Genomic DNA, 14,091 nt, shown 5'->3' on the forward strand with positions numbered 1-14,091 from the left:
TGGCTGAGAGCGGGTTTTTGCCATCTATTTGCAGGAGAGGGCAGTGCTGCATTCATCAGTGAAATAAAGCGAGCTTGGAGTGGGATGAAGCGGCAGACTGCAGTTTTCTAAAAGTGCCAGCAATACTCCACTCATTGCTCACACTGGGCTTTGCCTGGGACAGCCGGGTAAATGCCCTCGCCACACCTCACTGCAGCCATGGGGTCACTTTTAGAGCTAGGTCCAGCCCTAGTTAGTGCCTAAGATTGGCATCCCCTGCCCCTGCCTCTACCAGGGCTAAGAAATACCTCAAGGAGTTTATGAGAATTGTTACAACTGTCGCACTCCTGGAGATTTTCCCTTTGAAATGCTCCTGGCCTGATTTTCCCCAGTGTAATTACATCTGGGGCCGTATCTGCCCCTGGGGTGAGCCGAAGTCCCAGAGCTTCAGGCCAGAACCTGCCACTAGATCCCATCAAAGGAGCAACACTGATCAGCAACAGCCGGGGGTCTGGCCCAGGAGATTTACTGCAACTATCGAAGGAAACCCCAAAGGCAGTTGACAGGGCACAGCGCTCAGTTCTCCAGCCAGGGTGCCTGTCACTAGTCTAAAAGCACAGCCTCCTTCAATCACTGGTGCTCTCACTCCATACAGCACCACCCTGCCTGCAGCCACACCAGTCCTCGTCCAGGACCTAAAATAGCCACCTGCCCGCCCTGTGGACGGCCTGGGCATCCGAGTGCCCCACTCTCCGGTTTGCAAGGGGAAGAAGCCCCCTGTGCAATGTGCACCCTGGAGCCAGTCCCCTTCTCTGGCTTCCCCTTTGAAACACTGGATTGGAGCCCTTTGGTAAATTAGCCCTTCAACGGAGGTGCCCAGTAGGGTCCCCTTCCGAGGAATGGCTTGCTCAGATCCCCAGACCCAGCGTGCGACCCCTCCCTCGGATCTAGTCCCTTTTCCCTCCCAAGATCTCCACACATTTTACATTTATCTCCACTTTACGGATGAGAAACTGAGGCAGCGAGAGAGCACGGTCACCTAGCAGGTCAGTCATGGAGCTGGGCCTCGAACCATGGATGCCGAGTCCCATTCCAGTGTCTGTAGCTAATGGAGAAGATGGAATCACCCCCATCTTACAGCCAGGGAGCTGAAACATAGGATGAGTTCTCCAGCGTCACGCAGGAAGCCTGTAGCAGAGCTGGGAATAAAACCCAGCTCTCCTGAGGGCCAGGCCAGTGCCTTTACCTTCAGCCCACCCTTCCTCTCACGTACAGCTCACACCAGCTTCCAGCCCCGCAGCCTGGGCATGCCACTGAATGAGCCTCCCTTACATTCCTAGAGACTGGTGGGTCTCAACCTACCTATTTACCATTGTGGGCCGCATATGCGGCTTGCTATGTGTTACATGGCCGCATCCACACAATATATATACTACAGATATGGCCATGAGGATGTCATATGGACCGCAGCTGTGTGCTGACTGGGTTGCAAGTGGCCTGCAGGCTGAGAACCACTGATCCTTCTAGACCCCTACCCTGGCATGTCCTCACCCAGACAAGGAATGTGTAACTATTGAGCAACATAGAATCATAGACTATCAGGGTTGGAAGGGACCTCAGGAGGTCATCTAGTCCAAACCCCTGCTGAAAGCAGGGCCAATCCCCAATTTTTGCCCCGATCCCTAAATGGGCCCCTCAAGGATTGAACTCACAACCCTGGGTTTAGCAGGCCAATGCTCAAACCACTGAGCTATCCCTCCCCCCATCCTGTTCTCCTCCGCCGCTGCTGCTGCTGGAGAAGCCACAGTTGTAGCCACATCATTGGCTCTGTGGCTGAAGGTAGCCACCTTGTGCCAAGTGCTCATAAAAAGTCCAGCCAGCTTCTGTGCATTCGCAGCTGCCAGCACAATGGTGCAGAGCTCTCTTACGCCCTGGCTGGCTGACAGCAGCTCCAAAGAGGTGGTAGCCCACCCAGAGAGGAAGCAGGGGATGGAGAGAGCAGAATCCTGGGATTTCTGGAGTTTGACCCTGTCATAAATATAAAGGGAAGGGTAATCACCTTTAAAATCCCTCCTGGCCAGAGGAAAAATCCTTTCACCTGTAAAGGGTTAAGAAGCTAAAGGTAACCTCGCTGGCACCTGACCAAAATGACCAATGAGGAGACAAGATACTTTCAAAAGCTGGGAGGAGGGAGAGAAACAAAGGGTCTGGGTCTGTTTGTGTGATGCTTTTGCCGGGGACAGAACAGGAATGGAGTCTTAGAATTTAATAAGTAATCTAGCTAGGTATGTGTTAGATTATGATTTCTTTAAATGGCTGAAAAAATAGCTGCACTGAATAGAATGAATATTCCTGTCTGTGTGTCTTTTTTGTAACTTAAGGTTTTGCCTAGAGGGATTCTCTGTGTTTTGAATCTAATTACCCTGTAAGGTATTTTCCATTCTGATTTTACAGAGGTGATTCTTTTTTACTTCTATTAAAAGTCTTCTTGTAAGAAAACTGAATGCTTTTTCATTGTTCTATGATCCAAGGGTTTGGGTCTGTAGTCACCTATGCAAATTGGTGAGGATTTTTACCACACCTTCCCCAGGAAGTGGAGTGCAAGGGTTGGGAGGATTTTGGGGGGAAAGACGTTTCCAAACAACGTTTTCCCAATAAACCCAGATAAAGTTTGGTGGTGGCAGTGGAAGTCCAAGGGCAAAGGGTAAAATAGTTTGTACCTTGTGGAAGTTTTAACCTAAGCTGGTAAAAGTAAGCTTTCATGCAGGTCCCCACATCTGTACCCTAGAGTTCAGAGTGGGGAAAGAACCTTGACAGACCCTGTCAAGGCTGATTCCCCCCTCTGGCACTTCAAGTACAGAAGGTGAAGCCCCGCAAGGATTCTAAAAATTCATACTGGCCACTCTAGGCTTCTATTAAACTCCCAAGGTTATAGCTTTCCTCTGACCTTGGATGGGTAGATCCTGCCACCACCGAAATGCTAAAAACCCCTTTGAGACCAGAAAGGTGCACTTGGGAATCCCTTTCTGTGGGGTACCCTCAAGCCCTTTCACCCTCCCTCTGAGGAAGAGCTGAGAAAGAAAACAAAGGAAATCAGCTGTTGCTACCAGCTAATTTAACAACATGGGCACAAACCTCTTGGGACACCAAAAATCCAATCCTCCTCTTTAAAAAGGTACATTTTCTTAAAAAACAAAAAGAAAAAAAAATACATCTGGAACTTCAGCTTTTGCTAGATTTAAAAAACCCATTTACAAAATGTAAACATCAAGATTAACCTTCTTGAGGTCCAGCGTAAAATAAATTACAAGCAAAATAAAAAGCATTTGGGGTTAGCACAGAGGAGTGCTCAAACCAATAAGAAATAAACAGAAATAAACCTAATCGCGTCTTTCTAGACATTCCCTAATTTACTTACTTTTCTGGGGTTTCAGATAAGCAATCTCTAGGTATGATCTGATGGTTTTTCATATCTGGCTTAAGCTTCTCATAGCATAACTACTCCCTGTTCCCCTCTTTCCCGGAGAACCACAACACACAGAGAAAGGGAAGTTTTTTCCCAATTTTAAAAAGTTCTTGCCCTCCCAATGGCTCTTTTGGTCAGGTGCCCACTCCCTTCCTTTTATCTGTGGCTTGTTAACCCTTTACAGGTAAAGCAAGTAGAGAACAACCACCAAGAGGGATACCATAGCCAACTGGCTGGCTGGGTGCCCCCTTTTATTTATCACCAACCCCAAATCCTAGAATTCCACTGGCTTCTGTTAAGCATCCCACAATGCACAGCAAGGGAAATCCCAGCATGCACACAGCTCAGCAGCAAAGCTAAGGACTATGGGATACCCACCCAAAATGCCACGTGTTTAGTGCACACCAAGCCCCGCCCACATGTACACAGTGCAAAGGGTTCAGGTGTCCCCCGTGCATGCTATTACTGTGTATTGCACGCTAGTTAGTGGGCGTGAACTCAGTGCAAGCTAACCCTTCTGTGTAGACAAGCCTGAGAGCGAGAGACCTGCTTGTCCAAACTAGTTCTGGAGCTGGCAGGCAGAGTCTTCAAAGCGAACAGTTCACGTATTGTCTCAGAACAACCCCGCAACATTTACTGGGGTACGGTTTAGCTTGAGCTATTATTTCACTTCCGGCTTGTTTTTCCGGACAGCTCCCCCTGTTCAACTAACCCAACATAATCATACAGCAAACATCCCAATAACCAGGTCACCGGAGTGTTCCTCAGTTATCACAGAGCAGCTCCACCTCCATCACAATGCGCTAAGATCGCTAGGAATAAAACAGCCTTCATTTGTCCCTGGCACCTTTTATCCCAAAGGATCACAAACGCTCCACACATTAATAGCAACCTAATGAATGATCATGCCACCAAAGCATGAGACGCACCAAGGGCAGCAGGACATAGCAACTGTCCGCAGTGCCCAGATGGGGAAGCTTGCGGAGAGCTGGGAAAATCCAGCTCTTGCGGAAAAGGGGAGAAAGAAAATCTCCATTCAAATAAGAACAGCCATACTAGGTCAGACCAAAGGTCCATCTAGCCCAGTATTCTGTCTGCCGACAGCGGCCAATGCCAGGTGGCCCAGAGGGAATGAACAGAACAGGGAATCATCAACTGATCCATCCTTTGCCCATTCCCAGCTTCTGGGATAAATCTTGATGAACAAAGGTCTACAAAGAAATTCTAGCTCCCTCTGGTTTTGTCACTTTAATTCAAGCCTTTGTGAGTCAGGACACTTAGCTGCCGTTACATGTGGGGCTAGATTGAGGCCATATTTCTAGCCCTCTAAGTGCACATCTGAGCTGTCCCTGGAGCAGCCAAGGGGAGAACTGTGGTCTGCCCACCCACTTGCCAGTGGACGCTGTGGCGTGGCTCTGCAGAGTCCGCTTTGTCCCCCCGTCCCAGGAGCAGTGGGGTGGTGCAGGTCTTGTGTCCTGAGAGCAGGTGTCACTGACAGACCTGGCTGTGCTGCTCACGCACACCTGGTGCGAGGTGATGACCCTCACGTGCTCCTCCCCAGCTCACGTGGACTTTTCCTTTTCTTTGGCATGTTGCATGTTACAAATCCCTGCAGTCTCTAGCCCAGGCTGAAAGCTCAGTGCCATCAAACGCTGCACTGGCCATGGGCAGATCTGCGGTGCTTCAGTGCTACGCCCAATCCTCTTCCTGGCTGATTGCTTTCCAGGGCTGCTGAGGCATGTCCAGCCACTGTTAAGCAGAGCAGAGTTTAATTAGTGGTTTTAGATTGGATTTCAGACCCACTCCAATGCAGACTGACAGGCAGATACCTGCACTGCACTGCTCCTCGATGCACAGTTTCCACCCTGTCTGCTCTTGTCGGGCGGCAGTCGTGGTATTCACCCCAGTAGTCTTTCTCCCACAACACTCGAGCAACGGTGGTGGCCCTCTGGTCATGTGTGGGATATGCCTGTGCATACCATGTAAAATGGTCAGTCACGACTAAAATGTTCCCAACATTCCTCCTGTCCACTTCTAAAGACAAGAAATCAATGCCTAGCAGCTCCAGAGGTTTGCTGCTGGTGATATTCTTCAGATGTGCAGCTCTAGTGGGCAGAATTTTCCTTTGAACACACCGAGCACATTTCTTGCATACATCGTTGGCCATCCGGGGCCAGTAGAACCTACTATGAATAAGTTCCAGGGTTCTCTCAATTCCCAAATGTCCAAAGCCGTCCTGCAGGGCCCTCATGGCCAGGGCTCTGTACTCTTTTGGTAGCACGCGTTGTGTTTGTTGCTTTTGTAAAGGATCTAATGTGATCTGGTGCAGCACTCCCTGTATCAGTTTTAGCTTGCTTCATTCTCTCAATAGTAGTCTACCCTCGGGGGTACATGGAATAATTGCAGCAGGGTTTCGCCCCTCTCTTTTTGCAAGTCGTGTGTCACGAATGTCAGTATCTTGCAGTTGGGCTTTTTCACAGTCAGCAGCATTGAGCATGGACACGGGAGATTGGTCCAACACAGTATAGTTCACGGAGGCAGATGACACGCTTTCAGGGGGCAGACCCAGAGTTCCTGCAACACAACCATGAAGACTCTTGTGGGCCTCTGACTCTTGATCACTCCCATTGCAAATAGCTCTCACTCCATCCATAAGAATCACAGCAATTTCCAATGGCTGCAGATGCCAGGTCAGTGCATCTGCATCTACATTGCTTCTCCTTGATCGGTACTGAATGCTGAACTCGTAGCTCACCAAGGCGGCCACCCATCTCTGCCCTGTAGCATCCAGCTTAGCACTTGTCAACACCATAAGTCAGCGGATTGCTGTCTGTCCACACTTGAAACCTAGCACCATACAAGTAGTCACAAAACTTCTCAGTGATGGCCCCATTTCAAGGCCAAGAAAAGACAGTTTCCGTAACTGGTGTTCTTCGAGTTGTCCATTCCACAATAGGTGTGCGTGCTCGCCATGTTCACCGGTGCCGGAAGTTTTTCCCCTAGCAGTACCCAAAGGGGGGGTGTGCCCCAGCGATCCCTGGAATGGCGCCTGCATGGCGTGGTATAAGGGGAGGTGTGCGCTCCCTCCACCCTCAGTTCCTTCTTGCTGGACAACTCCGACAGAGGAGAAGGAGGGCAGGGTGTGGAATAGACATGAACAACACATCTCTAAGAACACCAGTTATGGAAAAGGGAACTGTCTTTTCTTCTTCGAGGGATTGCTCATGTGCATTCCACAATAGGTGATTCCAAGCTATATCCGTTGGAGGTGGGTAGGAGTCCTCAGACACTTGGGACAGAGTACAGCCCTGCCAAATCCGGCATCCTCCCTGGTTTGGGAGACGATCACATAATGCGAGGTGAACATGTGAACCGATGACTATGTGGCAGCCCTACAGATGTCCTGAATAGGGACATGGGCCAGAAAGGCAGCCAACGAGGCTTGTGCCCTGGTTGAGTGTGCCCTCACAATCGACGGCAGGGGGACTCCCGCCAGGTCGTAACAAGTACGGATACACGAGGTGATCCAGTTGGAGAGCTGCTGAGTGGAGATCGGCTGACCTCTCATGCGTTCGGCCGAGGCGATGAACAGCTGCAAGGACTTCCTGAATGGCTTTGTACATTACAGGTAAACAGCCAGAGCCTGTCTCACATCCAGCATGTGGAGGCGGCGCTCCTCACTGGACTTGTGGGGTTTGGGACAGAGCAATGGCAGGAAAATGTCCTGACCCATATGGCAGGCAGAGACCACCTTGGGGAGGAATGAAGGATGTGGTCAGAGCTGGATCTTATCCTTATGGCACACCATGTATGGGGGTTCGGAGGTCAGGGCCCGGCACGCCGAGACCCGTCTAGCAGACGTGATCGCCACCAGGAAGGCTACCTTCCACAAGAGGTGCGACCAGGAGCATGTAGCTAGCGGTTCAAATGGAGGTCCAGTTAACCTAGCCAGCACCAAGTTCAGGTCCCACTGTGGGACCGGGGGCCTAACGCACGGGAAGAGGCAATCCAAGCCCTTAAGGAATCGGCCAGTCATGGCATGAGAGAATATCGTGTGACCCTGCACTGGTGGGTGGAAGGCCAATATGGCGCCAAGTGCACCTTGACGGACGAGGGAGCTAGGCCCTGGGCTCTAAGATGAAGGAGGTAGTCTAATATAAGCTGGATCGGAGCAGCCACAGGCGAGATGCCCCGACTAGCAGCCTACTGGGAAAACCAAGACCATTTTGCCAGGTAGGCCTGACGCGCGGAGGGTCACCTGCTCTCAGGAGGACGCGCTGAACCCCTTCCCAGGAAGTCCTCTCCTCCCAACCTAACCATTGAGCAGCCACGCTGTGAAGTGAAGTGCCGGTAGGTTGGAGTGGAGGAGACGACCTTGGTCCTGGGAGAGCAGGTCTGGGCGGGACGGCAACAGCCACGGTAGGGTGACTGCCAAGCTCGTGAAAGTCCCGTACCAATGTTGCCTGGGCCATGCTGGGGTGATCAGGAGGACCCAGGCCCTGTCCGTTTTTATCTTTTCCAAGACCTTGCCGATCAGTGGAATCGGGGGAAAGGCATAGAGAAGTTGGCCTGACCAGGGCAGAAGGAAGGCGTCGGAGATCGTGCCCATGCCCAACCCTCCCCTTGAGCAGAAGCGGGGGCACCGGCAGTTCTGCCGGGTCACAAACAGGTCCACTTGGGGAGTGCCCCATGTTTGGAAAATCCTGTGCACCACCTCTGGGTGCAGTGACCACTCGTTCTGAGAGGAGAAGTCCCAGCTCAGCCGGTCCGCCCAAGAGTTCTGGATGCCCAGTAAGTGGTGGGCTTCCAGGTAAATGTTGTGGGCTATGCAGGGCTTCCTGGCAGAGGGCTGAGGAATGGGCCCCGCCTTGCCTGTTGATGTAGAACATCGAGGCCGTGTTGTCCATGAGAACCCTGCCTGCCAGGTGCGAGCGGAAGGCCCTGCATTCCAGACTGACCTCCCTGAGCTACTTGACATTTATGTGCAGGGCAAAGTCCTGTGCAGACCACAGACCTTGGGTCTGGAGGTTTCCCACATGGCCTCCCCCCCACACATCCGATGCATCGGACACCAATTCCACAGACGGGGGTTGGCCCCTGAATGGGACCCCTTGGAGCACGTTCCCCGGGGAGGACCACCATTGTAGGGAGGCAATCACTGGTTCGGGCACAGTGAGGACTTTGTCCATCCTGTCTCTGGACTGGGAGAACACCGAGGCCTACCAGAGCTGGAGGGACCACATCCTGAGTCTGGCATGACGAACCACATATGTGCACGCTGACATATGACCCAGGAGTTGGAGACACGCTCTGGCTGTGGTCACGGGGAACCTCGTGACTGAGTTGCTGAGCTCCTTTAGGGTTTCAAATCTGTCCGGTAGGAGGGAGGCTCTGGTTGATGTCGTGTCCAGAATCGCCCCAAAGAACTCTATGCGCTGCACCGGAACTAATGTGGACTTGGTGTCGTTTACCAACAGGCCCCGTGTGGTGCATGTGGACAGGAGGAGTGATACGTGATCCTATATCTGCGACCTGGACCTTGACCAGCCAGTCGTCGAGGTAGGGAAAGATCTGGACCCCCTTACGTCTGAGGTAGGCCACTACCACAGACATACACTTTGTGAATACCCTGGGAGCAGTGGACAGGCCAAATGGGGGGACAGTGAACTGGTAGTGCTCCTGCCCAACTGTGAAATGGAGGAAACGCTTGTGTCCCTCAAATATTAGAAGGTGGAAGTAAGCGTCCTGCAGATCGAGGCGGCGTACCAGTCCCCGGGATCCAGGGAAGGGATGATGGAGGCCAGAGAGACCATGTGAAACTTCAGCTTTGCCTTGTACTGGTTCAGGCCTCGTGGGTCCAGGATGGGCCTGAGCCCCCCTTTGGCCTTTGGGATAAGGAAATAGCGGGAGTAGAACCCCTTGTATCTGAACTTGGCCAGCACCACCTCCACCGCTGCTAAGCCACCGCCTCACCTCCTGCTCGAGCAGGCTCTCGTGAGAGGGGTCCCTAAAGAGGGACGGGGATGGAGGGTAGGTGAGTGGGGTAGAGGTAAACTGGCGGGTGTAGCCCCGGGAGACGGTGTTGAGGACCCATCGGTCCAAGGTCAGCCACGACCACTCCGCGAGAAAAGCACACAACCAGTTGGAGAAGGGAAGTTTTATTGCGGGTGGAACTGGTAAGTCGCCCCCGGGCGTCCCGTCAAAACTGGTGCTTTCCCACCTGTTTACCCTTAGAGGGCCCAGGCTGGGGCGCAGGCCAGGATTGCCTCTGCAGGCGCTTTTGATAGTCCCTTGACTTTTTATAAGGGGGCTCATATCTGGAGTGAGTGGCCTGACTGGGAGCCTGGTGCGGTTTGAACTTGGTCCTGGCCGGGGCCGGGACATAGAGGCCAAGGGTCTTTAATGTCGTGCGGGAGTCCTTCAGACAGTGTGACTTCACATCCATTTGTTCCGCAAACAGGGCCTTGCCATCAAACAGAAGGTCCTGTCAGGAGGTCTGTACCTCGCTGGACAACCCAGACAGCAGGAGCCATGACGCTCTCCTCATGAACACCACGGAGGCCATAGACCTTGCATCAGTATCCAAGGCATCCGAGGCTGCCTGCAGGGCCGCCCTGGTGGCAGCCATGCTCTCCTCAACCACAGCCTTGAACTCTTTCTTATCACACTCCTGGAGAGAGTCTGCAAATTTGGGCAGGGAGCCCCACAAATTGCAATCCTATCTGCCCAGCAGGGCTTGGTGATTCACCACCTTCAGATGGAAGCTTGAGGATGAATAAACCTTTCTACCAAATAGATCTAGTCTCCTTGAGTCCTTATTCTTAGGAGTAGGAGCTGGTTGGCCTTGCCTCTCCCTGTGGTTGACCAACTCGACCACTAGGGAGTTGGGGGCAGGGTGGGTGTACAGGTATTCATGCCCCTTGGCAGGCATGAAATACTTCTGTTCAGCCCTCTTAGAGATGAGGGCAGGGAAACTGGGGTTTGCCACAAGGCGTTTGGGATCTTTGCCACCCCTTCATGGAGTGGGAGAGCCACCCTGGCCGGTGCCAAAGCCGAGAGGACATTGAAGAGGGAGTCCAAGGGTTCCTCCACCTCCTTGGCTTGTAGGTTGAGGCTTGATGCCACCCTTTTCAACAGCTCTTGGTGGCTGTTCGTGTCCTCTTGCGGGACAGAAGGAGGAGGGGCCGTGAGGATGGGGGTGGGGTACTCTGCGTTCCCACCAGAGCTGCAGGCCCCACCACTTGATCCCCTTCTGAGTGCGGGACCGGAGATGAATGCTCCACTGACTCCTTTCTGGGAGGCCGAGAAAGGGAGGCCAACGGTCTCTCCAAGGCTCTGGCCACCGAGCGAGCCACCACTATGCCAGCGGGCTGTCCAGCCTGACTTGCCTGGCCCATCGACTGGCGACTTCGACGGGAGGCCGGGCTGGCATACAATCAGCCGCTATCCCGGGACTGGGGTGAGTGGCGGTGTTGGGAGCAGTGCCGACCGCGAGACCGTGGTCCCGGGGTGGAGGAGTGGGAGTACTGCCGGTGGCAGCTGCTCCACAACCGACTCTGACGGGCGGATCCGCGACGGTGGGGTGCTGGCGATCGACGCCTGGGGCTGCAGGAGCGGTGCCATGGCAGGGACCTTGAGCGAGACGAAGAAGAACGGGAACGGCTTTGATCCCCGTACTGTGAGGGGCTATGGTAGCTTCTCGGAGACAACAACCTCCGGTGCCATCTGTCCTGGTCTCGACAGGACACGCTCTCCTCGCAAGGTCTACGGTCCCTGGAGGCGGAGCGGTGCCTGGAACCCCTGCCAGTCTGTACCCAGCCAGACAACCTGGTGGGGGTCGACGGGGACTGGCGTGGACTGCTCACGGGGCGGTTGCTGAGCGGGGAACGGTGTTGGGAACCTTCTCTTGACCGTGAGCGGTACCGTCCAGGCGGCGACTGCAGGGGTCCAAGCGGTGGCTTGCCTCTGGACTGGGGAGCTGACGACGGCGGTGCTACTGGTACCGGCAGAGACATAATGTCTCAAGCCGCCTGCAGGGCCTCCAGTGTGGAGGGCACCCAAATGTGGCCACTGGCGTCCGGGGAGGCCGGCTCGGAGTGGGCCGGGCTACTCCGCTCAACTTGAGTCAGAGGCCGCGAGGCCGATGGGGACTGAGAGCTGCCCAACGCGGGTCTAGACTCTCCCCCAGTCTTGCTCTAGTGCCTTGGCAGAGAAGAGCTCTTCTTCGCCTTTCTGGAGTGTCCTGTGGACGGGGAGCGGTGCCGACTGGGGGAGGACACCGTTGGGTCGCCGCGCACTGATGCTCCGGTGCTCGGTGCCGACTCGCAGCAGTGAAGTGGCGTCGGGGTTAGGGCCGACTCCATCAAAATGGCTCGGAGCCAAATGTCCCACTCCTCCTTGGTCCGAGGTGTGAAGGTTCTGGAAATCTTGCAGTGATCGCTGAGATGGGTTTCCCCCAGACAGCATAAACAGTCCGCGTGTGGATCACTCATGGGCATAGGCCATTTGCAAGTGTCGCATGTCTTAAAGCCCGGGGCATGCCCCGACCCGGGCGCACTTAACTAATTCTAACTACAGCTACTTTTTACTTCTTCTTTCCCCCGCCCCCGCTTTTTTTTTAGACTACAGGCACTGCTAACTGTGAACTAACAGAGTCCAAGAGGGAAGCTACAGCAGAGATGGAGCAGAGCAGTTCTGAAGCACCTTCACTGGAGGCAAGAAGGAACTGGGGGGCGGGGAAGGGGGGAGCGTGCAGCGCCCCTTATGCCGCGCCATGGCAGTGCCACTCCAGGAGTGGCTAGCGGCAATCCCTTATGGGTACTGCTAAGGGGAAAACTTCCAGCACCGGTGCGCGTGGCGAGCACGCACACCTATTGTGGAATGCACACGAGCAATCACTCGCAGAAGAACTCCAGCTTGTGGATGGGGTCGGGAGTTTCCCTAGCAGACAGCCCTCGGCTGGCAAAGGCCATAGGTTTACATTTGCCTTCAACCTCCTGGCATAGGACCGCTCCTAAACCCTCCAAACTGGCATCTGTATGCAGGGATGAGCTGCCAAAATCTGAAGAACTGGTTCCTTCAGTCGCTTCGGGTCTTTCTTCGGCGGCACGTTCTTCACTCGCTCCGGGTCTTCGGCGGCACTGAGGGACTGGCTGCCGAAGTGCCGCTGGAGACCCGGAGCGAGTGAAGGATGTGCCGCCGAAGACCCAGAGCGCCGCCGGGTGAGTAAAAAGGGATTCTCAAGGGAAGCCTCCCCAGCCGGGAGCTCAATGGTCCTGCGGGCCAGATGGGGCTCGCGGGCCAGAGTTTGCCCAACCCTTCAACAACCGGTTCTAAACCGGCTTCTGAATTTAACAACCGGTTCACGCGAACCGGTGCGAACCGGCTCCAGCTCACCACTCTCTGTATGTAGGATCAATGGCACCTGGTAGCTTGGGGGTTTGGGTTCAGCACACAGCTTCAGGCCAGCGCAGAGGAAAAGCAAATAGCAGGGATTTCTGTGCACAGTTTGGCCTCAGCCTCGGGCTGCAGAGACCCTTTGCTGTGATCTGGAATTCCCCCACGTGGTGGCAGCAATGGCCCACCATTCCTCACCTGCCCCCTCCAATGGCAGCTAACCCTTGGCTCTCCCTTGTGCGTCTCACCCCTCCCCAGGAGCGGTTCTGGCTGAACTCAGGGGCATTTCTGCTGCCCCAGCCCTCCTGCTCACTGCTGACCATTCTCTTAGGAGCCAACACTCCACAGCCGTGCACAGGGCTGGGCCACGCACCAGGGCTCCTCGCCCAGATCACACAGCAGCAGGGTGAGGCCTGGGGCAGATCCGAGGGTTAAAGGCATCCCAGGGGATTTGGGATCCCAGTTCCCATGGAAGCTGCATTGGCTGTGACTACCCGGGACTGGCCAGACCGGCCGCGGATCTCCGGTATAAATCTGGACCATCTCTACTGGGCTCAAGGGGGTTAGCTGAGTGGAAACCGGTGACAGATCACCTGGCCTCACAGCGGGGAGAGGTACGGCGACGTGGGGGGCAGAGCTTGAAATGTCTGAGACCTGAGAGCGGCCGCTGTCCCCCCCTTCAGGCACGCTTCCATGAAATCAGCCAGACACAGACCTCAGTGTGGGGTGGCGCCTGCAGCTCCGAGACAGTGCCCGGGAACTGCAGTGCTCATTGCGAGACCCCCTGAGCCTACCCCAACTTGGGGTGCAAGCAGAGAGACCTTGGGGGGACAGGGAGTGCCCCCAGCTCCCTTCAGCTCCACCTGGGGAGATCAGTTCCGTGGCTGCTCAGTCCTGGGCTCTTTGGGAGTGTACTAGACAGCGAGTTAGCATTAGCGACGTGCCCGATCCCAAACAGGTAGCTGGGTGGTGTCCTTAAAAGAGTTGGAAGAAACCACCACAGCAAGCTCCATGGGAGGGCAGGAGACCCTGACAGAGCAGTGTGGACTTGTTCCTGGACAGAACAGCAGCAGATGCTTTAATAACTCCTATGACAATGAGTTATTGTCAGGAATGCCTTGGGTGTGGGTGTCAGCTGTTGTCCACCCAGGCACGTGGCTTGTGATTCTGGGTGGTTATTTCCCCATGATAGGAACAGCTGACAAATTCTCCAGTCCTAGTTCCTGCCCACCTAGGAGTTCTACCCGCTA

Source organism: Natator depressus, chromosome 5 (assembly GCF_965152275.1).
Source record: "Natator depressus isolate rNatDep1 chromosome 5, rNatDep2.hap1, whole genome shotgun sequence".
NCBI lineage: Eukaryota > Metazoa > Chordata > Testudines > Cheloniidae > Natator > Natator depressus.